Raw genomic sequence first — 12936 nt, 5'->3', positions numbered from 1 at the left:
TTATTTCTTAGTATCTTGCAATTATGTTACAAGCATTCAAAATATATAAATTTGATTAAATTACCCTTTCCACAAAACTTTAATATTAGTTTTAGAAGAATAAAAACTCACCAGTATTGTCCACGACCCTAGTTTTGCTTTCTTTTCCTACCTCTCCTGAGATAATTTGGGTGCAACTGTCCAAAATAAAGTTAAGAGTGATGCCTTAAGAATCTCTTTGTAAATAATTAATTTCAGAGTGTCATTGCCCCTAAAAACTCAAAAGTTAGTAGAAGTCATATCTTGTTCCTGGTCTGTCTCTCACCAAGTGAAATCTGCCATTTCACAGTGCCTTTGGCAACAAATACTGTTTTCTATTCTTCTTATGAGGTCATTTTAAAGAGAATGCTACAAAATGTCAAGGACCCTGGGGGAAGCCTTTCCCCCAAAGTCTCCCTCCATAATCAGGGCCACTTCAGAGAATTAAAAATGAGCTTTAATTTCTAGATGTCTTTTCAACTTGTTAAAAAAAATAAAAAACTTTAACTTGCTATATTTAAAAACCAATTAATCTTTGCATTTAGAACCATAGCACTAATCCAAAGCATTGCAGCAAACAGAGATATGTAATTGTCTTATCATTGTTTTTCTTGTTTATTGGAATAATGTGCATATATATTTACATGTATTTAATATAAATTAGTTGATATTTAATATAACATATGAATTAAAATTATTTTTGAAGGTATTTTTTTATTTTGAATTGTTCTACTCTTTTGAAATTCCTTTTGATTGGAAAATAGTGGATTCAACAGTACTATAGGGGTTCACTGTTTTTATTTTTAATTGAATCTCTGCAGATTTCTGGAGAAACTGATGGGAAAAATTTCACTTTCAACCTATACCTGGAATGGATCATAGTGCAGAATTTCATTCTTTTACTGTTTGACTTCAAACCATTAAGGTTGACTTTTGACGATTAATATTTTTTCTTATTCCTTTCCTAATTCTACCCTTTCCTTTCCCCTCATTCTTGCTTTACTTTCTTTCTACTTCCTACTTTCGTCTCACCTCCTTCTTCCTTTTTAGTACAATGTCCAAAAAGGAAAATAATATTACTGTTTCATACTTTCTGAGGGCACTTATGAGCTGCCTACTACAGTTGATTTCTTGATCTCGCTGGACCTTTTAATAGAGGCTATATGTTTATTTTCCAAACAATTTGTAAATAGCTAGGAAAGGCAACAATATATTCATTAACACCCCTTTCCCACTGGCCAAAACTCACCTCACAGTGGGCCAATTTCTCTGCAGTCTCTGGCCATGTCACTGGACATTTCCTGCAGTTGTAGGAAAGGACAGAGTCCAAACAGCACCAGGGGCATTCAGAGCAGGAGGGAGTTTGATGCGAAAACACTGAGCATATTTAGGCTCCGATCATGTCATGCAGTAGCTACCACCTCTGAAGCAACAAGGAATCTCTGAGGAGGATTCCAGAAGTGTCCACATAGGTGTGAGCCCAGGTCCTGTCAGGTCATGACCATAAGAGACATGAAGATGGAGAATAGTTTCCAAAGGTCTTTTCACCTGTGGTCTCTCAATGTCATGGGTGAAGTGAAGGCCACTGCTAGGGAATCTCTAGCTACAAGCAAGGCAAGTCCAGGAAAATGGGTGATGCAAAGATGAAGTCCAGTACAGTTCACCCTTGTACCATGTATATCTGTTTATATTTTCTAATGATACAGGATATTGTGGGAGAGTAAAATACATCACCTTTTTCTATGAAAGGAGAGAGATCAGAAGTACAAGACAAACTTCTTCAAGAAGGTGGTCAAACAGAAACAGACTCACAGACATAGAATACAAACTTGTAGTTGCCAGGGGGGAGGTGGGAAGAGAAAGACTGGGAGTTCAAGATTGGTAGATATTGACAGGTATATATAGAATAGATAAACAAGTTTATACTGTGTAGCACAGGAAATATATACAAGATCTTGTGATAGCTTACAGGGAAAAAGAACATGAAAATGAATATATATATATTCATGTATAACTGAAAAATTATGCTGTGCACCAGAAATTGACACAACATTGTAAACCGATTATAGCTCAATTTAAAAAAAAAAAAGAAAACAGAAAAAGTAAGGTGTTCATTTCTAATTACTTCAGGGGACTTACTTGGGGTGAGAAAATCAAGCCGTGTTCCCCACTGCGGCAGCTGTTCTCAGAGCTGTAACTGATAGTCATCATCTTACTCCTCCAACCACTTCAGCTTGATCTCTCTCACACTCAGCTATTAGCTCTCTGTTTCTTAACTTTGCAAGTGATAATTTGCTTCATCCAAAAGTGACTCAACTCTCTCTTGCTTGGTCCATGCCAGCAGATTCTGCTGAAAATTGTATCCAGTCCCCACACATCAATCCTCCATGATTTAGAGTAGCACCCCAACATACAGGCTGTTATCTCCAAATTTAAACACCCATGAAATCCTCTGTCTCTTTCTTAGGGGTAAGAGATTGGATAGAATACATTTGTTTAAATTTAAATTAAATTAAATTTTTATTTATTGAAGAACAGTCAATTACAGTGGAACACATTTCTTTTTTATGGAGGAAGACTCTATCTCTCAGACCACAGGTCTCCTCAGAACTCTATGTATGTCCCGTGAAACTTTCGTGTTTATCTTCCGCTTTCTGCCTTGTGTATGTAAGGTATCTATTGCTATGTGTTGGCAAACATCACTAAGCCAAAACATTAGTGGCTTAAAACCACAGAATTTAATCAAAAATTAGTAGTTTCAAATTACAAAACCAAAACTTATAGGCTTAAAATAAAAACCCTTTATTCGATTATGGTTCTGCAGTTTGGGTTGGATTCAGCTGGGTGGTTCTTCTATTGGTTTTACCTGGTCACGCTCTGATAGTTTGGATGGAGCAGATGCCTCCAAGACAGCCTCATTCACTGGCAATTATCTTAGGTACCTGAGTTATCTCTCTGTTTTCCAGCAGCATGTATTGAGCTCCATAAGCCCAGGGTTGTTTCAGGACAGTGGTTGTTTTACAAAAGCTAAGTCTTTCGGGCCTCTCAGGGCAAGCTTCAGGATTTGCACATCACCTTTACCACATTCTACTCCTGTGGTTAAAATGTTAAATGTGATATTGCTACCGAGCCTTTGAATCAGGCTCTGAGTGTCCTCCTGCCCCTGTTGTTCAAGGCAGTAGACTGAGACTGGGTTCAGTTAAGAAGCAAAGAAAAGCTTTAGTCTTTGCTTAAAGGACAGAGGAGTGAGCCGGTATTCTAGCGCATAAGCGCTGCAAGACGGACAGGCTGAGGGCGGGGTTCTCGTCAGCGGGGCGGGCAGGGGGCGGAGCCATCGCAGGGCCTCTGCAGCTGCGCAGTTCGAGGCTCCAGACCGCATGGCCCGGCGCAGCATCTCTGCACACGGCCCGCGGCGCCATCTTGAATTGCAGCGTCATGCTCGGCGCTCCTGGGCGCTGCCCGCCGGGCTGAGGAGCCGGGGCAGCAGTTTCACACCAGGACCCCTGCTCTGAGGTGCCGGGTGGAGACCTCTGCATGCAACACCGCAGGAACAAGTGGAACCAGACATGGCACAAAGGAAAAGAAAGGTTAGACTTTATTTTATTACCCAGATTCTATTTTTGCTTCCCGGGAATCGTTAATGGGCCGTTACTGGGCTTTGCCGATGACAGATCCCTCCTTTGTCCTGCTCCTCATTCTTGTGGGGTGTTAGGGTCGGGGTGGGGCACAGGTTCATCTCCTGTGACTGCTTCCTGGTGATTTGGGGCATCATCATGACCCCAGGCGGTGGAGGGGAACTCCCCCCAGCTGCCTATGATATATGGTTGGTCGTCACCAGACTTCAGCCTAATTGTTCGTGTTAACTGAGCAGCCCGTGTTTGTCTAAGCTTCAGGAGGCAAAGGACACCGGGCACTTTCAGATGCACGGGGACGTGAAAGCGTCTAGGCCTTCTGCCTGTAGGCGAGTGTGCCCTGTCGTTGCGGCTCGCTGCCGGGGCCTGACCCTCCCTGGTCACACTTTTGTTGTTTTTCAGAAGAGAAGCTTCCTGTGAGAGAGACGGTCACACGCATAGTCACGGGGTCTGCTGCCCCAGGTTGTCTCTCTGGAGGTTGGTACTCAGGGGCCATCCTCACTCCAGTGTGATGTCCTCATGGAGTGACCCCTTGCAGCTTTGGGCAGAATGGGTGGCTAGGATGCCCTAGTGGAGTTTGTTCCACTTAAGAGTGAGCTGATTCTGCAGGCTTGTCTTCCAGGTGTTTAGGTGCCCCCAGTCTCCTGGCTGGAGGGGGTGCAGGGCCAGGTTATTTGCGCAGCACTTGCTCATCATATCCCGTGAGGGCTTTTCTGGTTTCTCCTGCCTGGAGAGCAAACTTGAGTTGTGTCATTTCAAGGGGCTTAAGGTGTCTCTTCTTTACAGGCTTGGGGAATGGGTCTACTATATATGATTTCAAATGCCTTTAATTTTAACTTATTCCTTGGGGCTAACCCACGCACAGTCAGGCAATTGGAAGACACAATCCAATTTCCTTGGTTTTGCTGACGTAGCTTGGCTAAGGCTAGTTTCAAGGCCTGATTGGTTCTGTCTATTTTCCAGGGTGAATGGCATCTCTAGGCTGAGAGCAAGATCTAGTTTATGCCTAGGGTACCGGTTATCCCTTCATCACTTGAGGCACACATGCTGGACCATTATCACTTTGTATGGATCCCAGGAGCCCAAGCCTGAGGATTATTTCTTATAGTAACACCTGAGCGACTTCAGCTGTCATTTCAGTTATTTATTTATTTTTTTTTTTTGGAGGGCGATGCTTCTATCTATCCAGAAAATGAGTCTATTAGCACCAAGACACCAAGAGATACCTGACATTGCTCAGTACTAGCATGACAGTAAAGTCAATCTGACAATCTTCTCCACGATGTGTCCCCCTGGTCTGAATGGGCCTTATCTGGGGAGGACTCTTGGGGGTCTGGTGCTGGGGTTGTGTATTGTGCAGGTAGGGCATGTCTCAATTATCTGACTGATTATGCTTTTCATGCCAAGGTTTACCATGATCTCAGCTAACCAATTATATTGGACTTGGGATCAGAATGTCATCTACATACTGGAGAGGGGTTCCCAACTCCACATGTAGATATTTGAGGTCTTTAGCTAAAGTTTGCCCTAAAATTGTGGGGAAATTTTTGCAGTCTTGGGGTAGAACTGGCCAGCAGTGTTATTTTTGTGCATGTTCAGGTTCTGACACTCTAAAACAAACATTTCTTGTGACTCTGAGGCTAACAGAATACAGAAGGAGGCATCTTTTAAATCTAATGCAGAATACAGGTCCATGTGGACTGTAGAGAGGCCAGCAGGGTATAGGGATTAGGGACTACTGGATGTATATACTCGGTGGCTTCAGTGACTGTCCTGAGGTCTTGTCCCAGTCAGTATTCCCCATTGGGTTTCTTTATGGGGACAGTGGTGGTATTACACACTGATTGTCGTGATCTACTAAGGTCCTGGCCAATTAGGTCTTGCATCACAGGGACAATGCCCCACAAATTCTTCCCTATGGAGAGGGTACTGTTTTCCATTGGGCCATGTATGTCCAGTTTTAGGCATGCTATCACTGGACTGGCTCCCACAGCTCAGTCCACTCATCTCTGGGCCCAAATCTTGAGGTTTACTCCAAGGAAGTTTTTCCTCAACCATTAACATTATCATCTTGTGCCCTTCATCTAAGGGGATGCCAGTCTCCAGTTTGTTTCTTATTAGGAGGATAGTAGCCCCCAATTTATATAAGACATCTCTTCCTAGCAGGGGTATAGGGCATTCTGGGGCATGCAGGAAGGAGTGGGTGGGTGGGCGAGCAAGTGTTCATCCAACTTATGTTCTAATGGGTCTATGAATGCCTGTTCTTGGGCCTTCCCTAATACCCCTATGATTTTACAACTCTTGTGACTGACTTTGCCAGATCTGGTGCTCAGAACTGGCTAAGTGGCACTGATGTTGACTAAATTTGACAGGCTTTTCCCTATGTCCAATGTTAGCCAGTGCTCCTGAGGGGGCAACTGGAGTGCCAGCTCAGGACTCCCCTGGCTCTCTCATTCTTTTATCTGTTTGGACTTTCTGCCTTCAAGGATAGTGGATGGGATTTTCTATTTCTGTACGCTTTTGGGAGTGGTAAGGGCTTCATCTCAGTGTCCTTCTTGTTTACGTATGGCACACTAATTGGGTCCTGGTTTTCTTGCCTTAGTAGCCCTCAGTGGGGTCTGGAGTTGAGAGTCTCCATGGATGGTTAGTCCAGATTCCTGTGCTGACCTGTTGACATTGGAGGGCAACAGCCAGTGTGGGCTTGAAGAAGGGCTACAGACCAATTGCTAGAGACTCTGAAACTTAATATAGTAAAGTTAATATATTTTGCATTGAAGTTTCCATTGGGGATCCTTCCTAAGTGAGATTATAGTAGTCCATAGTTACATGCTATAATCCATCTTTTTTTTTTTTTGCATGAATCAGACCAATTAATTAAATAGCATTATTATGGGAAATTTGAATCCTTCATATCTTTTATGATTGCTTTTATCTTTGAAATTCCTTTTAAAATGATTTGCTTCTGATTTTCTATTTTATCTGTGATATAGGGGCGCTTATTGGAAAGTAATCAACATGAAGTTTTTTCCAGGTGCTAAGTATCCATATATTCCAATGATATATTTGAAGAATAGGGAAATAATTACAGGATATATTCATTGACACATCAAACCTTCTCTGAGGCAGACTTGCACCAAAACTTAATTTACAACGTGGCCTTTATAAGCTTTTACTTTAATTGGAAGATTGTAATAGTATTTTAGGTCTTCTTGTAACAGTGATGGATCAGATATTATATCCAGTATTTCTCAAGAAGTTTGAGTAGTCCCCTTTTCCCAACACATAGTTCCTCAGGCAGATTGATTCCTTGTCAGTCTCTCCTCTCTCCCAGGAAACTTATCTACATCCAGGAATTTGTTATAACACACAAGCTTGTCCAGACTCCAAGGATATGCCTGCCAAAGGCTATTGCCAAAGTGCTGAGCCCCAAGTTCCCACTCAAAACTCAGAGTGTCCTTACCAGAATTAAGCTCTTCCTAGCACTCAGATCTAACACTTTCAAGGTTCATTCCTCCAAAATGTTCTCCCAGCTCACACAAGTTCATATTTGTGTAGTCCTGCAAATACTTTTGGGATGCAGGTTATTTCCTTTCACATTCAGAGCTTCCTTTGCATTATGCTGATCTTTGAGTCATTTATTGGTCTGGAGATAATGAAGATTATGCCATCTAATTTTGAAAAGCAAACATCAATCTTTTGAGGATCCTGTTTCAGGTGAATTTCTTGTGTATTCTCCAGTCAAAGGGACACTATTATTTTGGAGCATGGGTAAGGGAATGACTCTCTCAGCCCAAAGGCTCAGAGAAGTGGAAGGTTCAAGATCTCAGGTTTTTACACCCTGAGGCACCTCAGTCAATGGGACTCCAGCAGCATGTAGGACCTTTGTTCCCACTGAGCACCACTGTGCTCTGCACTTGGCTGCTGAAGCAGATGTCCATGGTGTTGCTCACAGGCCACTATTTCCAGATTAGAAACAAGTGGCCTTTTCTCATGCTACATGCTATTTGTTTCCCAATAATAAAATTTCTGAATCTTTCTGTATGAATTGTATAAATTATATAGCATAATGTTGATTATTTGAAATCTTAATCATGATAATTAGGAATTAAAAGTCACTCATGTATTGATTTTAATAGAATCAATTTGTGGGAAGGAAATTTTTATGATAGCTTCTATATGGTCTTTTATTCTGTAGAAATGATCACTAGATTTAGCATTTATTTTTAACAGCTTTATTGGTATATAATTTACATACTATGTAATTCACTCATTTAAAGTATAATATTTAATGGTGTTTTAGTATACATCAACATTATTTAATTTTGCAACATTATTGTCACCCCAAAAAGAAAGTCCCTACCCATTAGCAGTCACTCATTTTTCCTTTACACCACCGTCATCAGCAACCTTAACCAAACAATCTATATAGATTTTCTTTTCTGGACATTTCGTGTAAAAGGAATCACCTACTTTTTCCACTTAGCATAATGTTCCTAAAGTTTCATCCCTGTTGTGTTAAGAATCAGTACTTCTTTCCTTTTTATCACAAGTAAGATTTCATTGTATGGATATGACTTTTATCCGTTCATCGGTTGGTTGATGTATGGATTGTTTCTCCATTTTGGCTATTATGAACAATGTTGCTATGAACATTGATGTGCAGGTATTTTTGTGAATAGATACTTTCCTTTCTCTTGGGTAAATATCTCTTGGGTAAAGTGGACATGGAGGGTCATTGGTCATTATATTTTTATCCATTTGAGAAGCTGCCAAACCTTTTTCCAAAGTGACTGCATCATTTTACATTACCGCCAGCAATATAGAAAACTCCACTTTCTTTACATCTTCACCAACACTTATGATTGTAATTTTTTATTCTAGACATCCTAGTGGGTACAAGGTAGTATCTCATTATGGCTTACATTTACATTTCCTAATGAGTAAAGATGTTGACATCTTTTAATGTAGTTTTGGCCATTTGTATGTATTCTGTGGACATATGTTTATTCATATATTTTGCCAAATTTTTGATCAGGTTATCATCTTTTTATTATTAAGTGGTAGGAATTCTTTATATAGTCTGGAGACAAGTTCCTTATTAGGTATATGATTTGCAGTTATTTTCTCCAAAACTGTGGGATGGCTTTTTACTTTGTTGATAGCACAAATTTCAGCACAAAATTTTTCATTTTGATGAAGTCCAGTGTAACTATTAAAAGTTGTTATCATGTACCAATTTAAACATAGCTATACATATTTTATTCATGGGAATGAAATTCTTAATGACACTTGCTGTTCTGTTTTTTTTTTTCTATAGAAATGATCACTAGATTTGATAAACATTTTTATTGGGACTTAGAGATAGTAATTTTATTTTGTATTACTTTTTCTGGGATAGATTTTACATACAATGTAATACAGAGATTTTAAGCATATGATTGATATTTATATTCATCAATATTGATAAATTCATATATTCATGTAACCATCAACAAATTCAAGATCCAGAATACTTTCACTAACCCTGAAAGTTCTGCCATCCCGATATTCAGTCAATCCCCCAAGATGCAACCACAGCTCTTGTGTGTGTCACTGTTCAGTTTTGCCTGTTCTAGAACTGCATACAAATTGAATCACAGCACTTACTAATTTGTATAGTCTGTTTCTGAGAGTAATCATGTTGATGTGTTATCATTAGTCCACTACTTTTCTTTGCTGAAGATTATCCTATTATATCTAGTCTGACAACTTCTGTCTTTTAATGTCATGTATTTTCATTTAATGCAATTGTTAAAATTTTTGGATTTAAAATCATCTTATTGCAGTTTACATTTTCTTTGTCCCCTTTATGACTTATTTTCTTTCTTTCCTGTGTTCTTTTAAGCTGAGTAGATGATTTTTGTTTAGTATTAAATTTTATCTTCTCTATTGACATTTTTTAAAACTTTATATTTTTAGAGCAATTTTAGGTTCACAGCAAAATTTAACAGAAGATATAGAGGTATCCCATGTACCCCCTGTCCCACTCATGCATTGCCTTCTCCATTGTTAATGTCCCACAGGAGTGGTACATTTGTTCAATTGATAAAGCTACCCTGGCACTTCATTATCACTGGAAGTCCAGAGTTTACATTAGAGTTCACTCTTGGAGTCGTATGTCATACAGATACAGACAAATATATAATGGCATGCATCCACCATTGCAGTACCACACAGAGTAGTTTCATGGTTCTAGAAGTCCTTTGTTCTCCACCTATTGATTCTTCCTTCCACTTTAACTCTTGGCAAAAACTGAACTTTCTGCTGTCTCCATAGTTTTGTCGTTTGCAGAATGTTACATAATTGCAATCATACCATATGTAACCTTTTCAGATTGGCTTCTTTGACTTAATAACATGCGTCTAAGTTTTCATCATGTTTTTTTATGGCTTGATAGCTCATTTCTTTTTAGCACTGAATAATATTCATATGGATATACCAGTTTATCTATTCACCCACTAAAGGATATCTTGATTATTTCTAAGTTTCAGAAATTAAGAATAAAGCTGTTATAAATGTGAGTGCAGATTTTTATGTGGACATAAGATTTCAACTTCTTTTGGTAAATACCAAGAAATGTGACTGCTGAATGGAGTTTATAATTCATATTCATCATATAAATATTACTGTTTCAAAGCATAAGATCCTCCTCTATTTCATTATTTGTTTTAATCTATCAATATGTTAATATTCATCAATGTCAACTGCTTACAGTCTCTACTTCTGGACCATATCAACATATCACCCTTAATTTGGGCCATCAGTTTTACAGTTACAATAAATCAACATTGAAACAAAATACTAACATTTGTATAATTCAAGAGAAAATATATACCTCCTAAATTTAGAAGGAATCAAATTAGAAACATACATTTTTCCAAAGGAATATCATTATAAGTATAAACTCAGTAGTCAAAGCCTTCCTATGGTCAAAGAAGTTCTTCAAAGGTGGACTTTTATCTCCATATTCTGTAGCTGTTAGAAGGATCTCAGTAAACACATGGTAGGAATTCAAAGTATAACACCAAGAAATGAAAGGGAGACTATCTAGATTTTATACTATTCTTACTATTCTTTATAACATTACAATTCTGTATTATTTGAATCTAGTGCTTTCTGCTGAGTCAGGAAGAGCCACCAAGTTGAAGGTCTATGATGAGGCAGATGTGACTAAAATATTTAATAAAACCATTTAAAAGAGGGAAAGTCTGCCAGGCTGTGGATATGAGCATTTAAATGTATAACTATACACAGAGGAGACCAGAAGTTAGAATGAAGGAGGGCATGGAAAATATTAAATCAATAGCACTGTAATATTAGGCAGGCAACAGAGGCAGAAACAAAGCAGTGGAAAACATCTGTGGCAATGGACCTTGTATACATGTTTACAGCTGGTGCTGTCTCATCTTGTACGTAACACTGACTGAACACTAATCAGTGTATGTGTTTACTATGCTTATTTTCCTGAATTAAACTAATGCTAATGCCCTATGACAGGATTACATTAATGCCACAATAAGAGATAATATTCTCTAGGGGCTTCTTCTAGATCAATCTAAACTATGAAGCTTCCATTTATCTTTTGTCATCTGAGATCAACTTCTTTCTCCATAACATCCTCATGGCATTTTTTGCTTCTGCATTCCTTAGTGTATAAATCAAAGGGTTAAGAAAAGGTGCCCCAATTGTATAAAACACAGCTATCATCTTATCCATGGGGAAGGTGGTTGCAGGGCATGTGTATATAAATATATAAGGACCAAAGAACAGGATGACCATGATGATGTGGGAGATGCAGGTGGAGAGGGCTTTTCTCCTCCCGTCAGCACTGTGGTTTCTCAGAGAATGCAGGATAACAACATAGGAGACCATCAGCACAAAAAAGCTCCCTGTGCATATGGCCCCAATGTTGGACACCAGGAGTAGGTTGTTCACATAGGTGTCTGTACAGGCAAACTTTAACAAAGGCTGCAGGTCACAAAAATAATGATCACATTGGGACCACAGAAAGGCAAACTTAAGGACAGAAAAACCTGAGCTGAAGAATGCACACAGGCCCCCACCCAGGCCAGGGCCATCAGCCCATCACAGACTCAATGGCTCATGTTGGTCATGTAGTGAAGGGGCTTACAGACAGCCACATAGCAGTCAACGGCCATGAGGATAAGAATGAAGATCTCCAGGCAGCCAAAGAAATGGGATGAAAAGTCTTGAATCATGCACTCACTGAAAGAGATAGTGGCCTTCTTCAAAAGGGCATCCACATTCACTCTAGGGGCTGTTGAAGTAGAGAGAAAGGTATCAGATAAGGATAAGTGGAAAAGGAAGAGGTACATTGGACTCCCAAGTGCCTGGCTGGTCTTGATAGTAGTAATAATCAGAAAGTTACCCAACAGTGTCCCCAGACATAAAAGCAAGAAAGTGACAAATACTATTTTCTTCCTTCCAGGATTCTGGGTCATCCCAAGCAGAATAAACTCAGTCACATTATTCTTCAACTTCATGATTTCATGAATGAGAAGATGGGATGAGTGTAAAATGGATTATCTGAAAAAGTAAAGAAATTAATATATGGTGTGTTATTTGATATTATGGAATATTTTAAGTAAAAATAAGTACTGCTTATCAGGGATGTTCCAGCTGGAGTTTCCTAATAATGTATATTATATGTTGGTTTCTTAGTAATAACATTTTGTTTTCAATTTGCAATGATGACTTCATAGGATCATTATGAGTCTCATATAAGCTTGTGAATGTTAAACTTTCCTATAAAATTCTTCAAATATAATACCTTGATAGATTTGATGTGATTCTGACTAAATTTATGAATATATAGTTAATATATGGACTCCATTTTGTTACTTCCTTTGTTATTTTTGGCCATATTTAATATGGCTTTGATTTGCATGTTTGACATTGTGTATTACTCATAATTACAGATATATTTGACTGCCCTTGGTTGTTTATGATATAAATATAAAGTCATACAGCACACTTAACATCTTAAAGAATATCATATTTGCCCATGCATTTCTACTTCTCATATTTGTTATACATATTTATAAAAAGTATTTTATTTATAAATTTATATAATTTCATATAAATATATATACTCATACATTCAGCACAAACTCTCTGCAAGATTCTCCAGTCTGTAAAATGAAATGTTGCCTTTAAATAATCTGTTGCAAACTTCAAGCATGTTTATATTTAGTCCTTGACATATGTGATGAACAGAATGAATGTT

General features: G+C 38.7%; 1 pseudogene; it reads right to left on the bottom strand.

The window, feature by feature from the left end:
* Positions 1–11264: 11264 nt before the first annotated feature.
* Positions 11265–12193, bottom strand: LOC135320938 (olfactory receptor 4C16-like; annotated as a pseudogene).
* Between the last annotated feature and the right edge of the window lie 743 nt (positions 12194–12936).

This window comes from Camelus dromedarius, unplaced genomic scaffold (genome assembly GCF_036321535.1).
Source record: "Camelus dromedarius isolate mCamDro1 unplaced genomic scaffold, mCamDro1.pat HAP1_SCAFFOLD_85, whole genome shotgun sequence".
Taxonomy (NCBI): Eukaryota; Metazoa; Chordata; class Mammalia; order Artiodactyla; family Camelidae; genus Camelus; species Camelus dromedarius.
This window is presented reverse-complemented; position numbering and strand designations above follow the sequence as displayed.